General features: G+C 41.4%; 1 protein-coding gene across 4 annotated transcripts in view; it reads right to left on the bottom strand.

Moving 5' to 3' along the window:
* PAG1 (phosphoprotein membrane anchor with glycosphingolipid microdomains 1) overlaps window positions 1-24,807 on the bottom strand; it is a 143,160-nt gene that overhangs the window by 44,445 nt on the left and 73,908 nt on the right. For all 4 annotated transcript variants that reach the window (XR_013447820.1, XM_078072284.1, XM_078072282.1 and 1 more), the window contains one exon: window positions 11,766-11,858. The gene's annotated coding sequence lies outside the window, so the exon portion shown is untranslated. The remainder of the gene's footprint in view (window positions 1-11,765; window positions 11,859-24,807) is intronic.

Raw genomic sequence — 24,807 nt, 5'->3', positions numbered from 1 at the left:
GAAGCAACAGTGTGTCAATTGTGAACCTAGACCATAAGGTATGCATGCTTCTGCTCTCACTCTTGGAACCCTGGGGATCCTCTGTGGGATCCTCTGTGTGAATAGCCCAGACTAGCCTGCTGGATGAGTGGCATGTGGACCAGACATCCTCACTGCACTCCAGCTAGGTGCAGACACCTAGCTGACTGAAAGCTGACTGCAGACACATATATGAGCCCAAGTGAAGCCAGAAGAACTGCTATACTGGGCCAGCCCAAACTATAAACCCACAGAATCAGGAGCCAAGTAAACGGCTGTGGTTTTAAGCCAGTAAATTGTGGGGTGGTTTGTTACGCAGCAAAAACTAACTGATACAAAAAGCATTACTCTTTTCACTGTACTAAAGAGAGCTATGGAAGTCAGTAACTTGTCTAAGGTCACTCAGATGGTAAACTGTAAAGCTCTCACGTTATTACATCTGTCTTATGGGCCACCCACTACTGTGCTTTATTTTATGTAAATGATATAAATGTAAATGAAAAAGTATATGCTGAGTGCCTTCTCCATGTTCTGTGTTGGGCTGGACATATTTCCTACATTTGGGAAATTTTACAATCTATGTTTTGTTTTGTTTTTTTTTTCCACCAAGGAAATTGCAATTTGACAGGTTTGCTCATGCTATTGCTTTCACCTCAAATGCATCATTTGTTTTCCAGGCGTGAACCTGCTCAAACCATCTCCCAGAAACCTCCCTTAACGTCCCAAGACAGAATTAGAGTTTCCACCTGTGGTTGATTGCAAAAATAACCACAATTACTCTCCCTCTTTCTTTTATCCTCACCCTTTGTAATAGGACTTTTTGGTATCATCCATCAAGAGATAAAGTCTATTTCCCTAGCTCCTGGATCTAAACTGGACTCGTGACTTACTTTGGCCAACAAGTGTGGCAGACATGACAGTGTGACAGTTCTGAGATCAGGCCTACGGTACCTTATATACCTGCATTCATTCTCTATGTAACCCTAACTCCCTCATGTGAAGAAGACCAGGCTAGCCCTGCTGAAGGATGAAAGATCACAGGGACCAGAGTTTGACCAGCCCGGTTGTCCCAGCCCACACCCCAGTCATGTGAAAGCCCAGTTAAGATGAGCAAAGCCAGACCATAGCCGAGCATTGTTGTGTGTGGGAGCCTGGTTGAGACCGGAGGAATTGCCCAACTAAGTCCAGCCTGAACTACCAACTGCAGAACTCATAAATGGTCATATTTAAGCCACTAAGCTTTACTTTCAAGTACTGTAAAAACTTATTTTTGGAACAGCCCATATATTCAATAAATGTTCTTTGAACAGATGAATAAATGATCAAATATCCAATTACACTGAGATAAGATTTCTCTGACAAAACAAAACTCTGACTTTTTATTTTTATTTTGAAGTGAATAACTTCCTTCTTTCCTGGCTGTGAGACAGAATGGTGCTTAGCACAGGGCCTGAAACTCACCGGATGTACTCACTAAATGCTAGCTCTCACTGATCTTGTATGTGAACTAAAATGCCACACAAAACAAGAGCCAAAGCAAACACGGTAGCATCGAGGCATGCAATTTCAAAATCAGGGCAGACTCTCCTGGTATCTGTGAGAGATTTGGGGCAAGGGACATGCTTTTATTCTCTAATACTGGCAAGCTTCTCTCTCTTTGGAAGTATACAGTTATGCCCCACCTCCCACCCACAGTATGGCTTTTTCGGTCTCAGTCATCCGCAGCCATCTGTGGTCCAGAAGCGGATGACCCCCTGATGTGCTGTCACAAAGTCAGTGACATCATGATGTCACTAATGTTATATTATGATGCTTCTGTAGTTCCCTGCCCTTCACCACATCACGCGGGCATTCTCTCCTCACACATCATCACCAGGAGGGCAAGTGCAGTCCAATAAGGTATTCCGAGAGAGACCACATTCAGATGACTTTCATTATAATATGCTGTTTTAATCGTTCTGTTTATTATTAGTTATCATTGTTAATCTCTTACTGTGCCTAATTGACTAATTAAGCTTTATCGTAGGGATGTATGTATAGGAAAAACATGGTACAGACAGGGTTCGGTACTATCTGTGGGTTCAGACATCCATGGGGGGCTTGGAATGTGGCCCCTGTGGACAAGGGACTACTGTTCACTCTATAAATGACCCAGAGCTACTCAAGTCACCCAATTTCCAAGGGCAGGAGAGTTCTGCTATACAAAGCTCATCGCAAGAGGCGTCCCCCACTCTTCCTTAAGGCTAGGAGTTCTCAACTTGTGCTGCATATTGGAGGCACTTGGGAAATTTTAAAATAATGCCTCCAGAGATTGGTTTGATTAGTTTGGGTTACAAGTTGCACATGGGGACTTTTAAAAGCCCCTTGAGTGATTTTATTGAACAAAGTTGAGAATCACTCTTCAACCCTTCCCGAGAGTGCTTCCACCAGTCAAGTGATTATTATTCGATTTAACTTTCAAGGCAGACCTAAGTAAACTTTCTTTTTTTATATGCCTCTAATCAAAACACAGCACTGAAATACTAGAGCTAGAAACTAATTTCTTATTATGGACAATGACTAGCTCAAAAGGAATTAAGAAATAATTGTCAGATGAGTAACTTCCTAATGATTAACTCAACAAGCATAATATGGACACTTGGCAGGATCTTAAATGTCTGTAAAGGGTTTTAGAATAATTAGGTATTCAAAATTTTATTATCATAAACTAGAATACCACGTAACACTATAAATTATATTAAATAGTCAATTCAAACTTAATCATTTAAGTGTATGATCCAAAAGCACATTAACCTAAAATTTTTGTTTGAAAACATACCTTATATGTACTTTTGTGTACTTCATCACAAATTAAGGTATAATTTAATATTTTAATATGATTTTTAGTTCAGATTTAATGTGGGTATATTAAGAAACTGTGATCTTGTCTTCTTAATGCATAAGTGACCCTCACGTGGCAACAGTATTATTTTCAGGGACTACTTCTTTTTTGGCAAAGTTCAAAAGTGCTGGAAAATGATGAATATTAATCTTATGTTATAAACTATAATAATGCATGCAAACTGGCTTAGCGCCAAAATTTCATCCTCAATGGATTCCAAAGCTACAATCACAAACAGACCTCCAGCACACATTCAGAGTCAGAATTCTCTAAGCCACAAATTCCCCAAGAGAACAATCTGATTTCCTAGAAATGGAAAATGAGGTCCGGAGAGGTTAAACAAGTCAAGCAAAACCCCTAACCAATGGCTGGGAACCGAGTCCAGGAAGCCTGAGCCTGCACCCTCTCAGCTTTCTGGAAATGGGCACAGGCAAGATCACTACAGAGCATGCTCAAGCCCCACACAAATGGTGGCTGGCTGGATTTGGCCCCAGATTTTGCCAACCTCTGCTACAGACGGTTATGTTCAAAGAGGACCTTGGCAAAAAGGGAACTGGTTATCACTTTGTACCCTCATTATTCTTATCACAAAACAGACTGCAGCCAACTCTACCATTTAATACATTAGCCATAAAAATAGTTATTGTAATTTTTCTAATCTAATTAACTTTGTACATTAACATGGTACATTTGTACAGGTAATGAACCAATACTGGTAGATTATTATTAAGTAATGTCCATACATTATTCAGATTTCCTTAGTTTTCACTAATGTCCCTTTTTTGTTATCTCATGCCGGATAGCACATTACATTTAGTTTGCATTATATTTTATTAGTTCAACACTCTGGTGTGTGTGTGTTTGTGTAGTGTGAAAGAGAGAATATGATGTCTCTATTCAGCCACTTCAAGTGCAAAACTCTACAAATTACTGTTCTCATATTGTCTAACGTAAAAGAAAAGGCCATATGTTAATAAAGTAACCTAGAGTTTTAATTATGAGAAAAACACTGTGGAGAGTGGAAAGTAGATTAAAAAGAACTTGACATTTGGAGGGACCTAGAAACATGGTCTCTGATTTCAACATGGGTTAGCAAAATCTAAAAAGCAAGGAATGGGGCAGAGTAGTGTGAGAATTTAAAGTAATAAAAGGCAGTTCACACAGAACTATCGTAATGCAGAAGAAAGCAGTAATATTGTGAAATTTGTCATCATTTACTTTAGGGGAGTTTGCATTTATAAAATCCACAGAAATGCAGTTACAGTTTCCTTGCCAATATTTGTATAAAACATTTTCCAAACAAGACTGATTCATCTTACTCTGAAATGAATTGTTAGATCACAACAGAGAATGTTAAAGAGTTTGCATCCCTTATAGAAATGCCAAACATTTTACTCTGCCTGATGCTGTACTATAAATAGGGAAATTCAAATGCTAAAAATGTTCTCCAAGTTGCCAAACATAGTTCTTTAGCATCTACTTCCTAGTACAAATGACTCATTCTTCTAAAGTTTGAAAATGAAAGCTAGTTACAACTCACAGAGAAATATTGTAGCTTATACCAATTAATTAAATGCAGAAGATATTTCACTTATGTATATTTCTTTTTCCTTAGGTCAAGTCCACTGAAATTCTTCTTTGGACTTTTATTGAAGTTTTATTAAAGAGTAGTTACTCCGATGACAGTTGGATTTTTAAATTAACAATTAGAATAGTCAAGCAACATTAAGATTGTTGGAAAATGATGCTGATTGAAATCATTTTGAAATTCATTAGCTGCATTTGAATGTAATAGATGTAAAATTTATTTACGGTAATAAAAACAAGTTAATAGTGAAGTCAGAACATGAAAACTAGGAAGCTCACCTAACAAGACAGCACAAATAATGCTCTAATGTCCTAGGACACAAGGAAATGAAACTCTAAGAGATGTAACCCGATTAAAAAAAATAGGACTTCTTAGGAAGAAGTCACCTTTTGTGGTAAAAAGAACAATAAATAGGGGACCTGCCACTCGTTTATGGTTGGTATTTCGAAACAGTACACATACATAATGTGTATCTTATGATAAGTAAAGACAACATCAACAGTGCGGTGCAGGGGCTTGGGTAACACATCTGAGGTCGGCACCCGCTCGGGGAGACAATCGCTGACTTTCCCAGAGAGGTGGAACAGGAAACCCCAGCAGATGCTCCTGTGATGCAGTGGGAGGAGGGGTGGGGGGTAGGGGCAGGGGGGCAGGGCAACAGTGGTTTCATAACATCATCTTCTAATCAACTCACTCTACTGTCCGCCTTTAATCTTTCTGCAACTCACCATACCTCGTATTATCTCATCACCAATCACTTACTCCAGAACAGCAACATTCTCTTTAAACTGAATACAAATAATTATTGCAACGTCTTTTCCAGGCTTCACTCAAGTCTTTGCCTGTTTTGACTCGTGTAGGTATATTTTTGCAAGCCTCTGTTGGAAGTGTTTTGATTAAAAGTTTTATGGTATATAAGAAAGAGGTGACTTAAGTACAATTATTTGATTTTAAAGAGACACATTATTAAAGTTTGTATTATCATGCTCACTTACATACAAACTTTAATAATTCTATTTTGAGTGTTTCCTTTTTATTTTTTTTAAGGCAGGGAGGGGCACAGGGAGAGGGAGAGAATCTTAAGCAGGCTCCACACCCAGCACAGAGCCCGATGTGGGGCTCGATCTCACGATCCTGAGATCATGACCTGAGCCGAAACCAAGAGTGGGATGCTTAACTGACTGAGCCACCCAGGCGCCCCTTGAGTGTTTCCTATTTAACAAGTGATGTGCTATTCAATTAACTTTAAATTCATTACAGAATAAATTGCTTGACCTGCAGACAAATTTTTGAAAAGACATACTGGCATATGAGATATATATCAAATATATAAATATTTTCATATATAAGTTTCAAATATATAAGTTCTAAATTATATTTAATATGTTACAATATCAAAACACAATAATTGCTTTCATTAGCTAATGTTTGGGATTCTAACATTTTGGACAAACATACTCAAACTATGATAATTTTTGTGTTTACTTATAAAACAATGAGATAAGATAAAAAGGTTTAGGCTGCTGTTTGCAAGCATTTCTCTGCAATAAATATATATTTTGTCTGATCTGATTGTGTTGTCAGCTTGCCAACAGGAGTGTGAGGACATATATATTAAGGGTATGGATGATAAAATACAAAGTTGAATTGTATGATTGTCACTACATTTTTTAACACTGAATTTTATACCACAGATATTCCAAGAAGCAGATATGAAACTTATCAAATATATTAAGATATTTAAGATTTACTGAAAGTAGGATACAACAAACACCCATGTAACTACTACCCAGTTTAGGAAATAAAACGTCACCAACACTATGGTAAGTATATGAGAATTCTGGCCAGATGATGGCAGCTTAGAACGACACTGATACTTCTTACGCTTCTTGTCTCACGAGTCAGCTATCCAGTGTATAGATAAAGCAACAATATGTGACTAAATATAAAAACTAGTGAAAGCTGCCATGGGCTTGCAGCATTTGAGGGACATGCTTGTTCATCTGACTGTCACTAATGGCTTTCTGTACTCTACGGGGTCCTCCAACAGTATCGTTTTCTTTCAAAAATACTTCAGTAATAGTTCTATTTACTAAGACTTTAAAAAGAGGACTTGGATTTGAACCTTTACCACCCTAGCAATGGAACCCCCCAGGACACCTCTGATCTTATAAGAGTCTGCAGGCAGACCCTGATCCCGGCGAGCACAAAGGGCAGGAAGTCAGACGTGGGTGGGGGGCAAGGGGATCGGCATCCTGAAAACAGAATGGATGTAATGATGCTGTACAAGGGAGGTCCCACAAACGGGCTCTGCTCTAGACACCGTCCAACTCAGCACAGCAACCTGGCCGTTGGCCTCCCATCACACAGCCCTCCAGGTTCTGGGGAACACTCCAGAAACTGAGACTCAGATACCTGCACACACACCAAAGCAGAGCGGGTCTACAGCGTGCACTGGTTTGATAAATGAGGATGATGTACCCGCAGCTACCTACGAAGCACATTTATGGACGGTCCAATCTCTTTGGGACCAGCCTGTCACAGAGCCAAAATTTCTACCTGAAAGACCAAAAGGCCACAGAATTTAAAAACTGTGGGAAAAATTTGGTCTCAAAACTGGGAATAGTTGTTTCTGCAGGAAACATTTGTTTTTAGCGTAGGACCCGTTAATCACGAAGCTATGATTCTAGTTCTCTCTTCAAACCTTTCATCAAAAAGCACTGAGCAAAACTTGGTTCTTTCATATCCACCAGGAAGGATTTCACAGAATTCATTCTGCATGCTAACCTCCCTCCTTCCTCTGTATTTCCTACCTTATATTCCCTATGCCTCATTTTACCCCCACCTGTTTTTAATTTACTCTGTCTTAAGGTGTTATATATTGTGCCTTATTCTTAAAAGCCCTTCTGGAGCCAGCTAGGACATAAACAAGCGATTGCCAGCTTTTTACAAAGACGAAAACAGCTTAGAGATAATCCAGTCCTATCCTCCATATTTTACGAATGAGAAATCTGACGCTCTGAGGTCCTAGTGTCTACTGGTTTAAAGATGGGGTGGAATTTAGGGATCCCAAATGTAGCTGACTGATCTTTCCTCTAGGACTACCTTCTAGGACATGTTCTGTTGTCTCTCCCTTTCTTAAGGCAGCACTGCTCAAGGGGGTGTTGCTAGACGTTTCTCCCCATCTGAGAGAAAAAAACATGTAGGAAATTCTGCACTCTACATCTTGTTGTGGAGAGTCACAAGAAAATTCTGAGAAACTTGCAATACGTACATCAATTTAATTTCATTTAATCCGTGTCTCTCAAACATACTTGCTCATAAATGAAACCTTTCTTCTCTTCTCTTACAGGAGCGGCGGTAGGGAGCTGCGCCCATTACCACCTCTCTCTGGGAAGTACTGGGGTAAGGCAAGACCTCCCAACGGCAGCTAAATCCTCATAGCAGGTCAGAGAGGAGAATGGTCAAACATCCATCTTACTGACATATCGGCTTGAATAGGGGCTTCTCTCAATATTGGCAAGTCCAGCACCACTGGCCTCAGGGCTGGAGCATATGGAAAGGTCTGGGACGCAGCCGGGGAAGAGGTGTTGAGGAAGAGGGCGAGCAGTGGCCCTTGGCCCTTCTCCCAGCCCGGCCGGGGAGGTCGTCTGCAGGCCTGCTGCGGAGTACAACTCAGCCTGCCAGCCAGGGGATGCGGCGCCTGGAATCCTGGCTTGACCACACAGCATTAACCTGCACCCACTTTGAATCTAGAAGGACAAAAATTAAAAATTCTTCTTCCCCTGATGTAAATGCCAAGAGGCACAGGAGTACAGTTCAAAAACCAGCAATGTGCCACACTGTGTGTGCCTCTGTGGGGATGGCGGAGCCCAAAGGGACAGGAGCACTGAGCAAACTCTGCTGCTGGGACAGGAGGGACCTGTGATGGGCTGCACAGAGCCCTCAGCCCAGACTCCGGCGCAGACAGCCCCCGGGCACACGCCGTTCGCCCGCACCACCTGTGGGTCGCTGGAAAAGTTACTCACCCTCTCAGAGCTGCCGTTTCTGCTTCAGTGAAATGGGAATAATAATAATGGGAGCAGTGGATTAAATGAGTTAATATTTGCAAAGTGCTTAGACTCCTGCTTGCCACACAGTAAGTGCAGTTTAAGTGTTTGCTAAATAAAATAGTGTCGTTAAGCATTTACTCCAATTTCCCTCCACCGGTATATGCTTCCTTTCCCAACAGACAAAGATGAGCTGTAACTGGTGAAACAAGCCCTTTGCAACTCCTCATTTTAAGACAAGGACAGTCCTTGTCCCCTAGTGACAAGGCTGTGAGTGAGGCCAGGCCGGGCGATGATTCTGCCTGGAGAGGTGCATGCATAGGCTTCGCAGCCTGCGAGCTCCCACTGCTTTCTGGCAGGCTGAGGCCCAGGCTCTGCAGAGCCGGGGGTCACTGGTGCATGCTGATGATCAGGCCCCCAGTACAGTGGTTACCGGGGATTCCAGCAGCATAGGAACAAGAAGGCAGGACAGGGGACGGGGCCGCCAAGTCACAGACGGACCAGCAGTTACCCCGTAAACTGCCTTCTGAGGCTCCTCGGTGTCCCCCCCCCACACAAGGCAGAGCCTTCAAAGGGGCCCCCACCGGAGCAGTCGGGACTGGCCCCACCTCTGCCTCACCTTCCTTGGTAGCCCTTAATGTGGTTGTTAAAAATGATAAAATCTACTTTTAAAACAGACACAATAAATGTGCCAATATATTGAAGCAATAAAGAGAAACAGTTTTGTGACATCCTGTTAATTTTACTTGGTTCCTTTGGTATTTACTTGAAAATACCAACATATATATTTTACATATTTTTAAGAGATGATACAAACACATCTTTAAAAAGATTGCCAAACACATTTTAAAAGACTGAGAAATTTAAAAGCTAAGCAGATAATGTACCTGAACGATGTCATAAGTAGTAGAGTAAAAGATTTGCTTTAGGTGTCTAAGGCGGGTCCTTATATAGGTTACATAAAAAGCCAAGAAGGGTTTGCAATAATCTAATGACCGACTGTATACCGACCCATTATCACAGCTGTAATTTTAGAAATGTCGTAATTTATATGATATTGTTCTTATAAAAATATACAGAGAGTTCTTCTTATAAATATAAGAAGCCAAGACTGGGGAATAGGATAAATCTCTCTTGGAGCACAAAGACGAGGGGCCCTTGAACTTGGCTGGGAGTGGCCCCAGCACACCTGCTCTTGGAGCTTCCCTGGTCTAGCTCATGTGCTCTGTGCACACGACAGCCCACGAGCCCACAGCGTGACCACATTTCTTTCTGCTCTAGTGAGAAACACACATGCACACACGTGACGTCCCCAGACACCTGGGGCCACTGGGGACCATCACATCACGCAGTTCCTGTGCTGGCGGGTAGTGGGGAAGCGGGGTGAATGGGGAGCCGTAAGAAGCAGACACGCTGGGCTCCAGTCTTGCTTTACATCTCTGTCAGTGCAGTTTCCAAGGCAGGCTTTGCACACTGCTCTCAGACTCCACTTCGACAGTTGTTGACTTTAAAGTTCTGGACGTTTGGGGCACGGCACCCTCTCGCACTGTCCCTAGCAGTGGACTGCCCACCTCCAAGCACATCATTTAATGTGTCTTTTCTCTCTTACCTTAGGCAGCTCACACTTGCTTCTGTGAATCACCAGAATCTATACTGACGTGAATACTAATGCACAGGGAACGACCCCTAAGCAGGCCTGGTGTGTTTATAAACTTCATGATTGTAATTCTTGTTACTACAGTATTTAGATAGGCACACTGCTGTCTTAAAGCCTTTTTTATGTAATACATGCAAGATGCAAGGTGAAGGAAACTATCACTTAAAGCAAAACTAGTTCCCTAAATTATGACTTGCATCTACAGTAATGAGAAGCTATGAAAATATATTTTTTTTAAAAAAATCTCTAAGCTAATCTATTGCTTTGAATTTTGAGATTCTCCACTGCCGTCTTCCCATTCTGTATGCACAGCACAGATTCCTGCCAAGCCTATTACAGTGAACAAACAATGTCTTCTCTGTCAGAACAGACAATGAATAGTATCACAAAATTCTCCTCTGGTGTATAGGCTCCATTTCCCCCACCCAGCCCCTTCAGAAAAGAACCACCAGCATGAGTACTGACGAGGAACACATTTCTCACCCCTTGCCCATCTGAAGGTGCATTCTAGCAAGCTAAGGACTGAGCAATGTCAGCCATATATTAACTGCTAAACTGAGAAAGGTGACGAGTTTATTTTCTTTTAAATTGGATCATACAGTTTTGCATCTCTGTGGGTTCTGTGCATGTGTATCTTCATCAGGAAGGAAGGAGGCATTTTATCAGATATAATTTCAGGGCTTAGCAAAAACAGCTTTTGGCTAAGACTGAGCAGCAATGGGAACTTCACAGAAATGACACAGCAATTTGTGTTAAAATATTGGCAGCCAATTCATGAATGCTAAAGCTGACGATGAATTCAGCTGCTTCTGCTAAGCCTTTATTCTCGCTAAGCTCATGATTCATAAAGAAAGCGCCTGGAGTTACTCCTCTGGAACATATAGTATGATGCTGAGGTACTGCTCTCTAAGGTCTCTCTCTCCTTTTCTCCTTCTCTCCCTTATTCACGTTCTCTCTCTCACACGGATGCTCTCTCCTCCCCCCCACCCCCGAAGGGGCTTTAAGGATATGATTTTCCAAAACAAGAACTTCATGAAGTATTTGTCACCAACCAAGCACAGCCTTACTTAGTAGGTATTTTCACGAGAGGAGAACATGGATTTCTTTAACATCTTCCACATCTGTAAGACTTAGCTGGTGTAAAATATGATTCCGTTTTCTTTCCCTTTGTGACATGGATACAGCATATATTTTATTGTAACTTATAAGAAGAACTGCACCACGCTTTCCCCATAGAAGACAAAAATGCTAGTTTTATAATCAAACCACACTGGCTCTTGTTTGCATGAATGCCAGAGAGAGATTAACACGAAGAAAAAAGTACCGCCTCCCCCTCCTCCCTTTCTCCCACACATTTGTAGTAGGACTCCGCGAGCTCCCGGATCCTGACGCATTCTCCGGGGAACACATTGAGGAGAGACTGCAGGATGTCTCCACTGTTCCGCTCTCTTCTCTCCCTCCCTCTCTCGCAGCACTCTCGGCTTGTTAGCCTCAACAATCAAGGCTGTGTGCAGTACTGCAGTCTGCAAATTCTAACGATGGGCCCCCTTCATGTACAACGGTACTATTTACCTTGGAGAAATGTTTGTCCAAATAAGTAATCAACGTTCTGGTGGTGGACTCCCTTTGAAATGTTGTGGTGAGAGTCCTTTCTTCCTTCTTGGCCTGTAACCAAAGAGAAAGAAAATTAGGTTAAAAAAAGGCAGATGGATACAGACTGAAAGATACTTGTCCAGTTCGTTATAAAAACGCGAGCAAATTCGAGCCAAACACTGGGCTTTTTATTCCTTCCTGAGCAAAGCAAGCTGCAAAGTCGAGGAAAAACTACAAATAGTAGTAAATAAATAAAAAATGGTTTCTAACATAACAGTCAATGTCTGATCAAACAACCATCAATTTACTTGCTCTTTCCATATTTTTCCTCATATTATGATAAATAAATCTATGAGTTATTGCAGTTAATATTAAAATTCAAGTATCTGTTACCTGAATTTGGGATAAAACAAGTGATGTATTTAAGAGTATTTATGCTTTTTAAAAATTTTTTTAAAAGATTTTATTTATTTATTTGACAGAGAGGGAGAGAGCACAAGTAGGCAGAGCGGCAGGCAAAGGGAGAGGGAGAAGCAGGCTCCCCGCTGAGTAGGGAGCCCGATGTGGGACTTGATCCCAGGACCCTGGGACCATGACCTGAGCCGAAGGCAGACGCTTAACGACTGAGCCACCCAGGCGCCCCAGATTATTTATGCTTTTAAATAAAGTAAGCTGTGATTTAATTATAAGAATGTTTTCTTAAAAGGAGCATCTTCAGGGCACCTGGGTAGCTCAGTTGGTTAAGCGTCTGACACTTGATTTCAGCTCAGGTCATGATTGCAGGGTGGTGAGATCTGAGATCGAGCCCTGCGCGTCAGGCTCCCCACTGGGTGTAGAGACTGCTTGAGATTCTCTCTCTCCCTCTCCCTCTGCAACATGCCCCCCACCTCCCACCCTCCGTGCGTGTGTGTACTGTCTCTCAAATAAATCTTAGGGAAAAAAAAGGAGCATCTTCAGTACCACAGGAACCGTGTGACCTAAATGGCATGCAGATCTCCTGATCCCACATTGTTCCTTCACCCACTTCACTGCAGGAATGAGGAAGACGTGCTGAAATGGGTGGGGGGCAGGACAGGGATGCCTTCTCCCTTCATTTGCCCTCCTGATTCATCCCATCCATGGTTTTGATCTAGTTTTGGTGCCCAGCCTTTCCTCCATCCCCCTTTCCTCTCCACGTCTCTCCCCATGTCCTAACAAATATCTCCTGTACTGAACCTGTTTGACGTAAGGCACCATAATAAGTGCAGCGTGGGAGGGAGTTAGGGGAGGGTGACAGAATGAATGAATGAATGAGCTTACACCCTAAGGGGAATATCCTAGCTATTAACTAAGATTCAGAACTTCTCAATTATTTTAACAGACTGAGATACAATTCCTGATTTGAATATAAAAAACTGAGTACAACACGAGCCTTCTAGATCTGCATCTAGTGATGTTCTATTATTAGGACCACATATGATCATCTTAGACTATAGGTTGCTTTCTTCCATAGCAGAGTCAGCAGATTATTTATACCATCTCGAGGTACATCTATTGTTTCCCTGACAGTTACCAAGTGAGAAATGGCTCCCTTTTGTTTGCCACTGCATTCAGCTATTATTATTTTATTTTCTTTAACAAGCCTAAAAAGACCGGAATAAGACACACAATCATGGGCTGTTTTCTTCTGACCCGACTCCAGGTCTTTCCGCTGTCAATCATGCAAACTAAAAGGGCAGGGCCCGCCTTCTCTGGGTGAGGGCTTGACAGACAAGAGCCTTTCCCAAACCACCTTTCGCTCTTGCATTAGATTTTAAAGCAAACCTCCTCCTGAAACCCTGCCATGCAGATATATTTAGATGTGGATTCCAAATGTAAACATCTCCACTTCCCCATGTCATCATGGTCAGTCCCAGAGAACTCTCCTGAATTTGTTAGAAATAGAAGCAAGATTGGATGACCTAAATCAAACTGCTACAGCAAAAAAAAAAAAAGAAAAAGAAAAAAGAATATTTTTCTTAAAATGCCAAATCTTATTAATATGTATTAGAAATAATATGTTTGCAAATGCTTTTTCTATTACTAGGTGGGAGTAAAGAGTCTAATTTGTAAATTGAGCACATAACTTGACAGTTATTCTAATAACATAGAAGTGCTACATAATTTTGCATTTTCAGAATATGCATTTCATGACAAAAATATTTCAAAGAAACAAGGTAATCAGGACAGTGTGGTACTGGAATAGGATAGACATATAGATCAACGGACTAGAATGCACCATCCAGAAATAAACCTGTATATCTATGGCCAATTAATTTTTGACAAGGGTGTCAAAACTGTTCAACGGGGAAAAATAGTCTTTTCAACAAAAAAAAAATCTACAACTGGATAGCCACATGCAAAAGAATGAAGTTGCATCCTCAACTCAGACCATATAAACACTGACTCAGAATGAAGAAAAATCTCCATTTAAAAGCTAAAACAAAAAAACCCTCAGAAGAAAGCATAGGGATAAATCTTCATAAGCTCAGATTTGGCAGTGGAGTTTTATATATGACACCAAAAGCACAAGCAACAAAAGAAAAAAATAGATAAATTGGACTTGATCAAAATTAAACACATTCCTGCTTTAAAGGACACTATTAAGAAAGTGACGACAACCCAAAGAATGGGAAAAAATATGAGCAAATCATATCTGATAGAGGACTTTTATCTAGAATATATAAAGAACTTTTATAACTCAATAATAAAAAGACAACCCAATCAAAACTAGGCAAAAGGCCTGAACAGACATTTCTCAACGTAAATATACAATGGCCAATGAGCACATGAAAAGATGCTCAGCATTATTAGTTATTAAGGAAATGCAAACTAAAACCACAATGAGATGAGATACCACTTCATCCCCCGTAGAAGGGCCATAATCAAAAAGTCTACATGGTAACCAGTGTTGGTGAGGACGTGGGGAAATCAGAACCCTCCATACCCTGCCGAGGGGAATGTAAAATGGTACAGTCACTTTGAAAACAGCCTGGTTCTTCTTCCCAAAGTTAAACAGAGGAGTTATCATTGGACCCAGTAATTCCACTCCTAGGTATGTACCAAGGGAAATGAAAACATACGTTCACACAAAAACTTGTGCATGGATGTTCACAGTGGCATTATTCATAATAGCCCCAAAGTGGAAACAGTACAGATATCCATCAACTGGTGAATAAACACACAAAATGGGGTATATCCATATCAAAGAATATAATGTGGCCAATAAAATGGAATGAAGCACTCACTCATGTTACAACATGGATGAACCTTGAAAATATGCTGAGTGAAAAAAGCTAGTCACACAAAAAGCCAAATACTCTATGATTCCATTTACGTGAAATGTCCAAAATGGGCAGATAGATAGAAACAAAAAGTAGATTAGTGGTTGCTTAGGGCTGCAGGAGATGGGGAGGATAGCTAAGGGGGACAGAGCTGCTTTCTGAGGTATGGACTGTGGGATGGTTGTACAACTCTGTGAATATACTAAACACCATTAAATTGTCCACTTCATTATTTTTTTTAAAGATTTTATTTATCTATCTGACAGAGACACAAAAAGAGAGGGAACACAAGCAGGGGGAGAGGGAGAAGCAGGCTTCCCGCGGAGCAGGGAGCCCGATGCGGGGCTCGATCCCAGGACCACGATGCAGGGCTCGATCCCAGGACCCCGGGATCATGACCTGAGCCGAAGGCAGACGCTTAACGATTGACCCAGGTTCCCCTAAATTGTCCACTTTAAATGGGTGAATTATATGGCATGGGAATTCTATCTCAATAAAGCCGCTACCAAAAATGAACTCCAAGAAATGTGAACATTATAATGTCAGTCATTTTCCAGATCAATTTGAAATAAATATGGCAAACCCAAGTGTAAGTCGGGCTGGAATCACTGTGGGCCAGCTATCGTGTTCGGACTGAGACAATCGGAGCATCATTCTGCATGGACCAAGTGCCCCTTTCAGGTCCCCTTTCACGCTCATAACGATCTCTAAGGGTGGAGAGCAGATAGTCACTGCAAATGATGACTGACCCAATCAAATAGAAATCCAATGCTGTCCATATTGCCTTCTTTTTCCACTGAATGGAAGTATAGGACTTGTGAAGCGAGGGGTCTACTTCAATATTCCCCACCCCCCCGCCCTGCATATACTATGTCAGTAGAATGCCAAATTCAGCACTGTGTCTTCCACACCTAGTTCACTGACAGAGTTTTCATTAGGACTGTTAGCAGGTTCTTAACACAGATGATGACATTTGTAAGAAGACTCAAACAAGTGAACGCTCATAATTCATGATGCATTTTGCCTGCTAACCTGAAGGCTTGTTCTAGCTAAAGCCACTCAGAAAAACTGACACAGAGTTCAGTTTCTGGGCCACTGGGACCCTGAGGGCTGGGTTATGCACCTGACAGATGGCCTGACCCAACCCCCAGCTGGCACTGCTGGGAAGAGGGTGTAGGAAGAAGAATGGTTTTTTTTTTTTTTTTTTTTTTTTAAGTGATGCCTTTAGAGTCCCCTCTAAGGAAACAGTGATGATGTTGACAGCAGATCCCCCTGCTATCTGGGTAGATAAATACAGGGACTCGGTAGCACAGACTGGAGCAACCCAACTCCAAATTCATGTTTGACTTTTAAAAACTATACTTGGAGGCAGGTTATGCACTCACTGAGACTAGAATCATGCTCACTTAAGGATTTTCAAATTTAAAAGAAACTTAAAGGTGATCTACAAATCAACCCCACTTGATACTTGAACCCTTTCTACAATGTCTGTGACCTCCAGGTTATAAGTACAATAACGAAAGGACTTGGTTAAACATGACAGTTAAAAGTACTGAGCACAGAATGAATCACAGTGCCTAATATATAATCATCATTGAATATTTATTCACTGAATGAGTGAGTTAATTTTTAAAAATCAGAGTAGATTCGAGGGTATTGCCATAATAAAGCTGCTCTCTCGGGCAGTGTCTTAAGACAAGGAAAGGAGCAGGACTGCAGGTCACTCATGATTGGCGTGTGACCGCAGCAACATATCACACATGCAAATGCAACCCAAGTAAATACCATCTTTTATCCACGTTGCAATGGAAACAAACCAATAAACAAAACTTAGATCTGCTAATCAAGTCTATGCCAGAATCCCTTCCATAATGAAGGGCTCCCAGAAGGAATTCGTTTCTGTCTTTGGCAAATGCTGTTAGATTTGAACTGGGGTAAAGAAGGTTCTTTTTCACTCAGTGACTTAGTGGCCTCAACTTCGTTGGAGTCTTGGTTCTAACTTCTAGGACCATACAGAACAAGTCCAATAATTTCCCTATATGGCAGCCTTTCAAATACTCAAAGACAAGTTCCTCTTCTCCTGCCCTTGAGCTTCCCCTTCTTCATTTCAAAGAATAGAGTTCTGGGTACCAGCTACCCTAACTCAAAGAAGCTACGGGCTGGAAGAAGGAGAGAGCTAGGCCTTGGCCAGGCCTGCTCATAAGAGCCCACTCCTGCTACAAAGCCCGACTTAGGGGAGCATCCCAGTAACAAGCATAACATCCAGTGGACAAGGTAACCCTGATCTGATTTAGGAAACAGCACAGTGATGGTGTTAGGGGAATGGGAGTAATAATAGGCTGGTGTCTATTATCATCCTGGCATCTAAGCACAGCTGCAGAATCTGGCCACTGGGCAGTGATTCAGGGTAAGAGCTGCAATTTCTTGAGAAGATCTCCTGGCAAGATCAAGACAGACCATGGTACCCAAAACAGATACTCAGTCCTAGACATTTAGAAGGGAGAGCAAGAGCTGAAACTTGCAAGGTCAAGGAGTGAGTACCATGGGAATCTGGAAGTCATTCCTGGGATACGAGGTCCTACACCTGGGTGGCAATAAAGGCCACTTGGGCTGCAGCACTGGTCATCCCAGGGGTCAGCACTGGGGCAATACCATTCTCAGCATAGGAGATTACCATTCAACCAACAGTTCAGCTAGCACCGAGCAAGACTGCACTGTGGGCGAGGCATAGAAAGAACACAATTAGTGATGTGTTCCATCACCCTGGGGACTAGGTTTAAACATCTTCAGTGATGTTTCCTGCTCCAGTGAGAACAAGCTCATCCTTGGGGAGGGCAAGATGATGCATGTGAGAGGGACAAGTGGGGAAGAAACGGGGGAAGCAGAGGAGACATGCTGGGGGCCAACACTTTCGTTTCTTGGTTGTTTTCTTCCAAATGACCAAGCTCAAAGGTACTTCTCCGGATGAAGTAGCACTTGGTCAGTGAGGAAGAGAACAGGACACTTACTTGTGTCAGTGCAGATACTATAGTCTTCTTTAGAAAACCTGTGATCACAGATGCTTTTTTCACCAGCTACATTAATTAGACTGTTGCGATAAATGAAACTTATACTTGACTAAAACAAAATCTAACTTTCTTTCATATATGATGCTGCTAAGCCAAATCTTTCCACCTGCCCTTTTGAAATTTAATGGGTGGTGTGACGGCGAGGTGCTTACGTCATCCCCATGCCATTTCTGCCTTTTAGATCTGGGTCATTGCGTTAAATGTCAAGATGTTCTTGAATTCTATTTCTCTCCTTTGTTACTACATTAGCCATCTTTCCCAGCTTTGGGCCATGCGTTTGTACAGTTGTACCCAACTGAGGCCTAATGTCGACTAGGACAGGATTGGGTTCAAATACCAGAAAACTTTCTCTAGGAAGACAGCAGTTTATTCATGGGTTCCCTCTGGATATACACACCAAACCAGTTATTAATCTAGCTAATTACACATACCCCCTATTTGTCCAAATGATAAATGTTAGCAATTTGATACACTTTGGGTATTAAAAACCACAAACATATCTATAAACTAATGCATGCTATTTCTTATTAATCCAACTGAATACTAGGATAGGTTTAGTAAATTGTCAATATAACGGAGATCAATCTCAAAGCACAGACATCTCCTTCCATGAAAATTTCAATATTCAGTCCTTCACCATAATCATGCAGGAAAATAATACTGAATATGCTGAATGGTATAGCAATCAAAAGGGTAGCTAAAGCCAATGTATCTGGGCTACGATGTCCTGAACAATTCTGGAAAACTGTAATTTACGACGGATGCTTCTTCCTCCCTCATCCCAGGATTCTTGACTTCCTGGGCTGCACTTCTCCCCTCGCTAAGCCCCCTTGTGTTTTCTGGCCATTTTTTCTTGCCAGCTTTCCCAGCTGTGCTTCCCACCTCTTCCACCCCCACCCCCCCAGCTGCTTTAGCTCACACTTGCAGCCTTCCTGGGGTTCTCAGTGTGAACGGTTCTAGTTTTCATGTCGTCTGATGTCTCCTGCCCCATTTCTCACACGTTCTAACAGCTGAAATCCTTGATGTATGCAAAGCAACAGTCCATTTAGAAAAGAGTATTTTCAGGGAGTTAATTTTCTTGACTGAGAACAGAAAAAAAAAGTTCAGAGGTGCCAGAGAGAGGCCACTATGAAGAGAAGATGAAAGCCAAAAAAAAAAAAAAAAAACCCAAATTTTTAGGCATCAAAAAGATGTAAGTATGACAACTGGGAAAATAATTCCTTCTGAAAATCCTCTTAAATAGTGTGGCTTAATAAAAATAATCCCCTTTCCAAGAAGAACATATTTTTCTTGAATTCTGGGGAGCTGATAATAAAAATCCTTTAAGTATGTATCCTCATACTATCTACAATATACAGGACCCAGGTAAGCATAGATACCGTTATAATATACACACTGAGTTATTAACAAATGACATTTTAATAGCAAAAACCTTTTTGTAAGAATGTTACCTGGAAAGAGACCTAAAATGACACTATTTCCTATAAGCCCTATCTGTAAGCATGCATCCCAAGCAAGGCTTGGACTTGAATTCCTTGCAGTTTCAATATTAACAGAGAAAAAAATCAAAATGACCAAAGTGCTCAACAGGAAAAAAAAAATCCTTTCTTCCTGGCAAAAGATAGAATAGTTTACAATATGCAAATTCAATGTATTTGAAGGAAAGTTGCATGCTTCTCAGACATCTAAACATAAAGCAAGGTAGCACAAACACTAACAATAAAAAGATCAGCTTTGGAACTTAAATGTTGCTTTAGTGAATAGAAAATATACAAATTGATTCCTCTACTTACTAGTTAATGAATTAGTAATAAAATAAATATTTAAAAACATCCTCGTTTAGGCAATGTAAATAAACATGGAGTAATAAACAGGGCAATCAGGGGTACCTGGGTGGCTCAGTTGGTTAAGCTTCTGACTCTTGGTTTCAGCTCAGGTCATGATCTCAGGTTCATGATCTCAGGGTCGTAAGATCGAGCTCCACTTCAGGCTCCCTGCTCAGTGGGGAGTCTGCTTGAGATTATCGCTCTCCCTCTTCCCCTCCCACCCCATGCCTGCTCTAAGTAAACAAATAAAACTTTAAATAAACAAACAGGGCAATTAGGTCATTCATTCATTCATTCATTCCCTTACTCACCTTTCAGTGTTATTTCCTTGCTAAAAACAAAAAGTAAACACTATTCCAGTCCCTTCCACTCTATTTTATCTGGGATGCTGTCTTTTGGAACGGAACTTAAGCTGCCATTCATAGAGCCTATAGCTTTGGCTTGTGTCTCCTGGTGGGGACCTAACTGGGCAGCCACTCAGCACACCTCCCTGTCTATCACAGAGCCTCAGATGAGCCTTTAGACATTTCCCAGCGAGCGGTCATTTCTGTTTTCTCTAGTCTTGGGATCACCAAGGGATAGTGGGGCTGGAGGGTCCCTGATCACTGAGCTTTCCCGGGAGTTGTCTGCATGGGTGTGTATGTACGGGGTGGGGGTAGGGGCACCTTCCCCAGGAAGCTGGGAAAGGTGTGGGGGTCAAACACTAACTTGAAGTTTGCCCAAGTATGCTTTTGAGAAACCCCCAAATTCATAGAAATCTACTCACTGTTACAAGTCCCAGCTGCAGACTGTGGAGTAAGCTCAGGACAGAAAGAGCACCCCCCACCCCACCCCCTCCTGCTGAAGGTTCTGCAGAACTGGCTGTGTTGTCTGGGCTGGCCTGAGGCAATGGCTCTGCCTCTGGGGCCAAAAAAGGGGGACACATTCGAGCTCGGGTTGTTTTCCTGGTAGCTTTCCACATTATTAAAGATTGGTGTCTATAAAGTAAATGAGTTTTGGAGGAATATGTAGGAGTGTGTGTGTGTGTGTGTGTGTGTGTGTGCTGGGGGTGGGTAGGCTGGCATTCTGTATATGGATCTTACATCCCAAGTAATTCCATAGTGCCCCCTTCTTTCTATATATGTATATACATGTGTATTACAGACTAGGTATCTATATCCATCTCTATATATGAATATAAATGGAACATGTATTTTATATATACACACTCATACACATTTGACCTCTTCAACCTGAGACTTTTAACACTGCCTGTGGATATCACACCAGAACTGTGCCACCAATATCATACTCTTGTGGCCATTCTCTTATGAACTAAGGCTAGTTTTATGAAAATGCTATCATACGTATGACATTTCAATCTGATGGACAACAACTACTAAATGACCAAAGTTGAACTTTAGAGAAATTCTGAGACATACAGTGAGATGTAATGCTCAGTATCCCAGAGAAAGTCAAGGAGATTCATTTGAATGGAAATAATGCATGACCAGGTAATGTATTGTCAATGCTCAGTAAATATTCGCTCTTGTGATTTGTAAGACGTGGTGTGTTCAGCAGAACTGAAGGTATCATGATGGACTCTAGCCTACTGAGCTGCATCTTCTCCGCAGGGTGGCTACATTTGGAATACTGACTGCACGTGGCATGTGTGAGGACATGACTATGTGCTACCTTTTTGAGCCTGTTATGGGTTGAATTCTGTCTTCCCCAAAATTCCTATGTCAAAGTCTGATGAATGTAATAACCTTCCCTGGAAATGGGATCATTACAGATATAATGAATGAAGTCAGAATGGAAAAGAGTGGGCCCCTGATCTAATATGATTAGTGTCCTTATGAAAGGGGGGGAAATTTGGACACAGAGAAATGTATATAGGGAAAATGCCCTGTGAAGGTAGGAATTTATGCAGCCACAGTCCAAGGACATACCAGCAGCTAAAAGAGAGGTCGGGAACAGACAGACTTTTCCTTGCACCTTCAGAAGGAGAACACCTTGCTAACACCTCCATCTTATACTTCTAGCCTCCAGAACTGTGAGATGATAAATTTCCGACATTTAATCCACCCATATATAAAGCACCTTTATATATGGTGGTGCTTTATTATAGCAACCCTAGGACGCCAATACAGAGCCAGTGCATGGAAAAATGGTCATGTTCTCTAACATTGGAGTCCTGACTTAAAGGCACAGAGAGGACGGTGAGCAAGGCAAGGGTCATTACTCTGCATTTCTCCTATCAAGAAAGAAGGTTTACTCATCAACCAGCTGCTATCCTGGAGATGTTTCTTAATTATATAAATTCAAGTGAACACTGAAATAACAGGGAAGTTCACATAATTCACAAAATTCATGATACAATCTCAAAGAGGGAATTTGTATTTTTAAACACTGTTTTCAGTAATCGATTAAGGGAATAATTACCAAAACAACATGAAGTTGAATTAAAGAGAAAACTTTCAATAATCTTTTTTTTTCTTTAATTGTGAGGAAAGTTTTGAAAGGACGCCTTAAGAATTTGGACTGATCAAAGCTTCTAAGGAATTTTTTACTTTATTGGGACATATTATATTTAGATTAACAGATCATTTCATTTTTTCTCCGACTCCTCCTCTTGCTTAATTTATGCTCTTCTTGGTCATTGAAAAGTCACTCAAAATTCAGGCTTAAAAGTCTGCTCTGGTTCCCCTTCCAGGGTTCTACTGTTCAGCACTTGTGCCTATTTCAGAGTTGGACTAATATCATTTTAGAGTTAAAACCAAACCCACAGTATTTCAGCTCAACTCATTTTAGCAATAAGGAAACCAGGGCCCAGCTGTGATGACACAGCTCTTTAGGGTCTGAGCCGTGAACAGAACCCAGGCCACTTTTTCCTTTGTTACCTTGTGCTCTATAGCGGGGGCTTCACCACGTGTCACGTATGTGACCTGTGCGTGTTCTCCCTGACCCGCTGATTTAGCTTCAGAGTTGGTGCCTTTTTTTTTTTTTTAAATCTCATCCAAAGATTCTGCTACGCTGCCCTATCCAGAACAGGCATACCAAAATGCCTATTTAAATATGTACTATTTATGATATAGCTAAGTTTCTATAATAAGATACTAGCATCTCATAGTACATGACTGTCCTTGAGCATACTGTTATTTAAGTCTCTTCATTTACTATCTAGGACATATTTTCATGAAACTGCCCGTATAACTAACTGGCATGATGTATAACCCAGGTTTTATTTTCTTCATTGTTTTGATTTCCAGACTAATGGCATTTTACGTGAGCCACAGGATCTGGGCTCTGCTATTGTGGCCCTTTGTCTGGTCAAAGAACGAACACAAGCCCATCTAACTGATCAAGTGAAAAGGGAAGGGGAAAGGGAAGAAAAAAATGAGAGAAAAGGAGAAAAAAACCCAGGCTTTAAAGATGTGAACTCCCTTGGACAAAGACACAATTTCTATTAGTGGGTAAAAATCACCAGAAAACAAATGCTCCCGGAGGTTGTATCTTAGCATATAACACAGAAAGAGCTAAGAGCAATTTCCATATCAATCTGCCCAAATGGAGAAACTGGTGTCACCTAGGAGCCTAGAAAGAACAAAAACATCCCCTAAATCTAACTGTGAGAGCCAGAAGCAAGAAATACAGAAGCAGCTTCCTCACCGAAGAATTACATTTTTTTTTTTTGGTCTGCCATCAACAGGTGTTGCCATGGTAACTATCCTGTAGTTAAGAAATAGTGGAGGTAAGGAAATCTATACAAAACCACCGGAGAGGAAAGAATAAGGTGTGCTGTAGCAAAACTAGGCTCAGACCTAATAGAGTGAGCAACCAGAGACTTGCTCTGCCATTTGTCAGATCTTTACGTTGTTTGAAAGGCACGCTGCAGGGGAGAAGGGGTCTCAGCCCAGGAGCTGGGTCCTTGGAGGAGCCAGGCAACTCTCAGTGGGGAGGCTGTTGTGGCCCTCAATTTATTTCAGGTGCTAATTTCCATTTCCATTCCCATGTGTACATTGTAGCTTTTTGATGACTTTGAGGGGAAGACTGCAGCTGAGTAGTGTCATGTCTGGAAACTTCTAAAAAGTGAACATTGATTAGTGAATGACTTTCTTACTAGACTTCTCCCTCTTGCAGGTAATCTACGTAGTGGTAACTTCTCTGCTTTCTCCCTTCAGATGGAGAAGCTGGGTTTGCATGCTATAAATTAGTGAAACAGTTAACAGCGATTTCTTCATCTGAACAAGTATCACCAATATCTGTGGCCCCAGTACCAGGAAATACCTCAGAGCCTGGCTAAAACAGAACCCATTTCTACGGTCCTTCTTTCACTGCTCACAGCTTATGGTTGTACCCCATGTGTTTAGCATCATGAACGATGAAACAATTATTTCTGGAATTAAATTCTACATTTTTATTTTGTAAGCTATTGTTGGTTAGCCCCTGCAAAAGGGCACAATCTATCCCCTTCTTCTTACCAAGGTTTTTGTTGTCCAAAGGACCACTCCACTCAATAAATGACATGAATTAATATATTTTGTTAACTTCTATGATTCTTCAAAGTTAGGACAGCTGACAACACAAGTTTTTGAAGGATAACATCTGAAAGGCTTAGCCTGAGAGAGAAATCAGTGTGGTATCAGGGATGTCAGACATTAGAGTGTTAGACAGAAAAGACAGCTGAGATGTTGGCAGATACGCTCTGAGACCTAACTACCTCTCCTGCCCATTTCTGAGACTCAGTGCTCCTTCCCATAAAGAGATGGAAGCATTTCCCCCTTCAAAGAGTTATGAGGCTTCCATGAAATAATGCAGATGAAAGTGTTTTGTTCATAAACAA

The sequence above is a fragment of the Halichoerus grypus genome, chromosome 5, assembly GCF_964656455.1.
Source record: "Halichoerus grypus chromosome 5, mHalGry1.hap1.1, whole genome shotgun sequence".
Taxonomy (NCBI): domain Eukaryota; kingdom Metazoa; phylum Chordata; class Mammalia; order Carnivora; family Phocidae; genus Halichoerus; species Halichoerus grypus.
The sequence above is the reverse complement of the archived record's forward strand: the minus strand, read 5'-3'. Positions and strand labels throughout refer to the sequence as shown.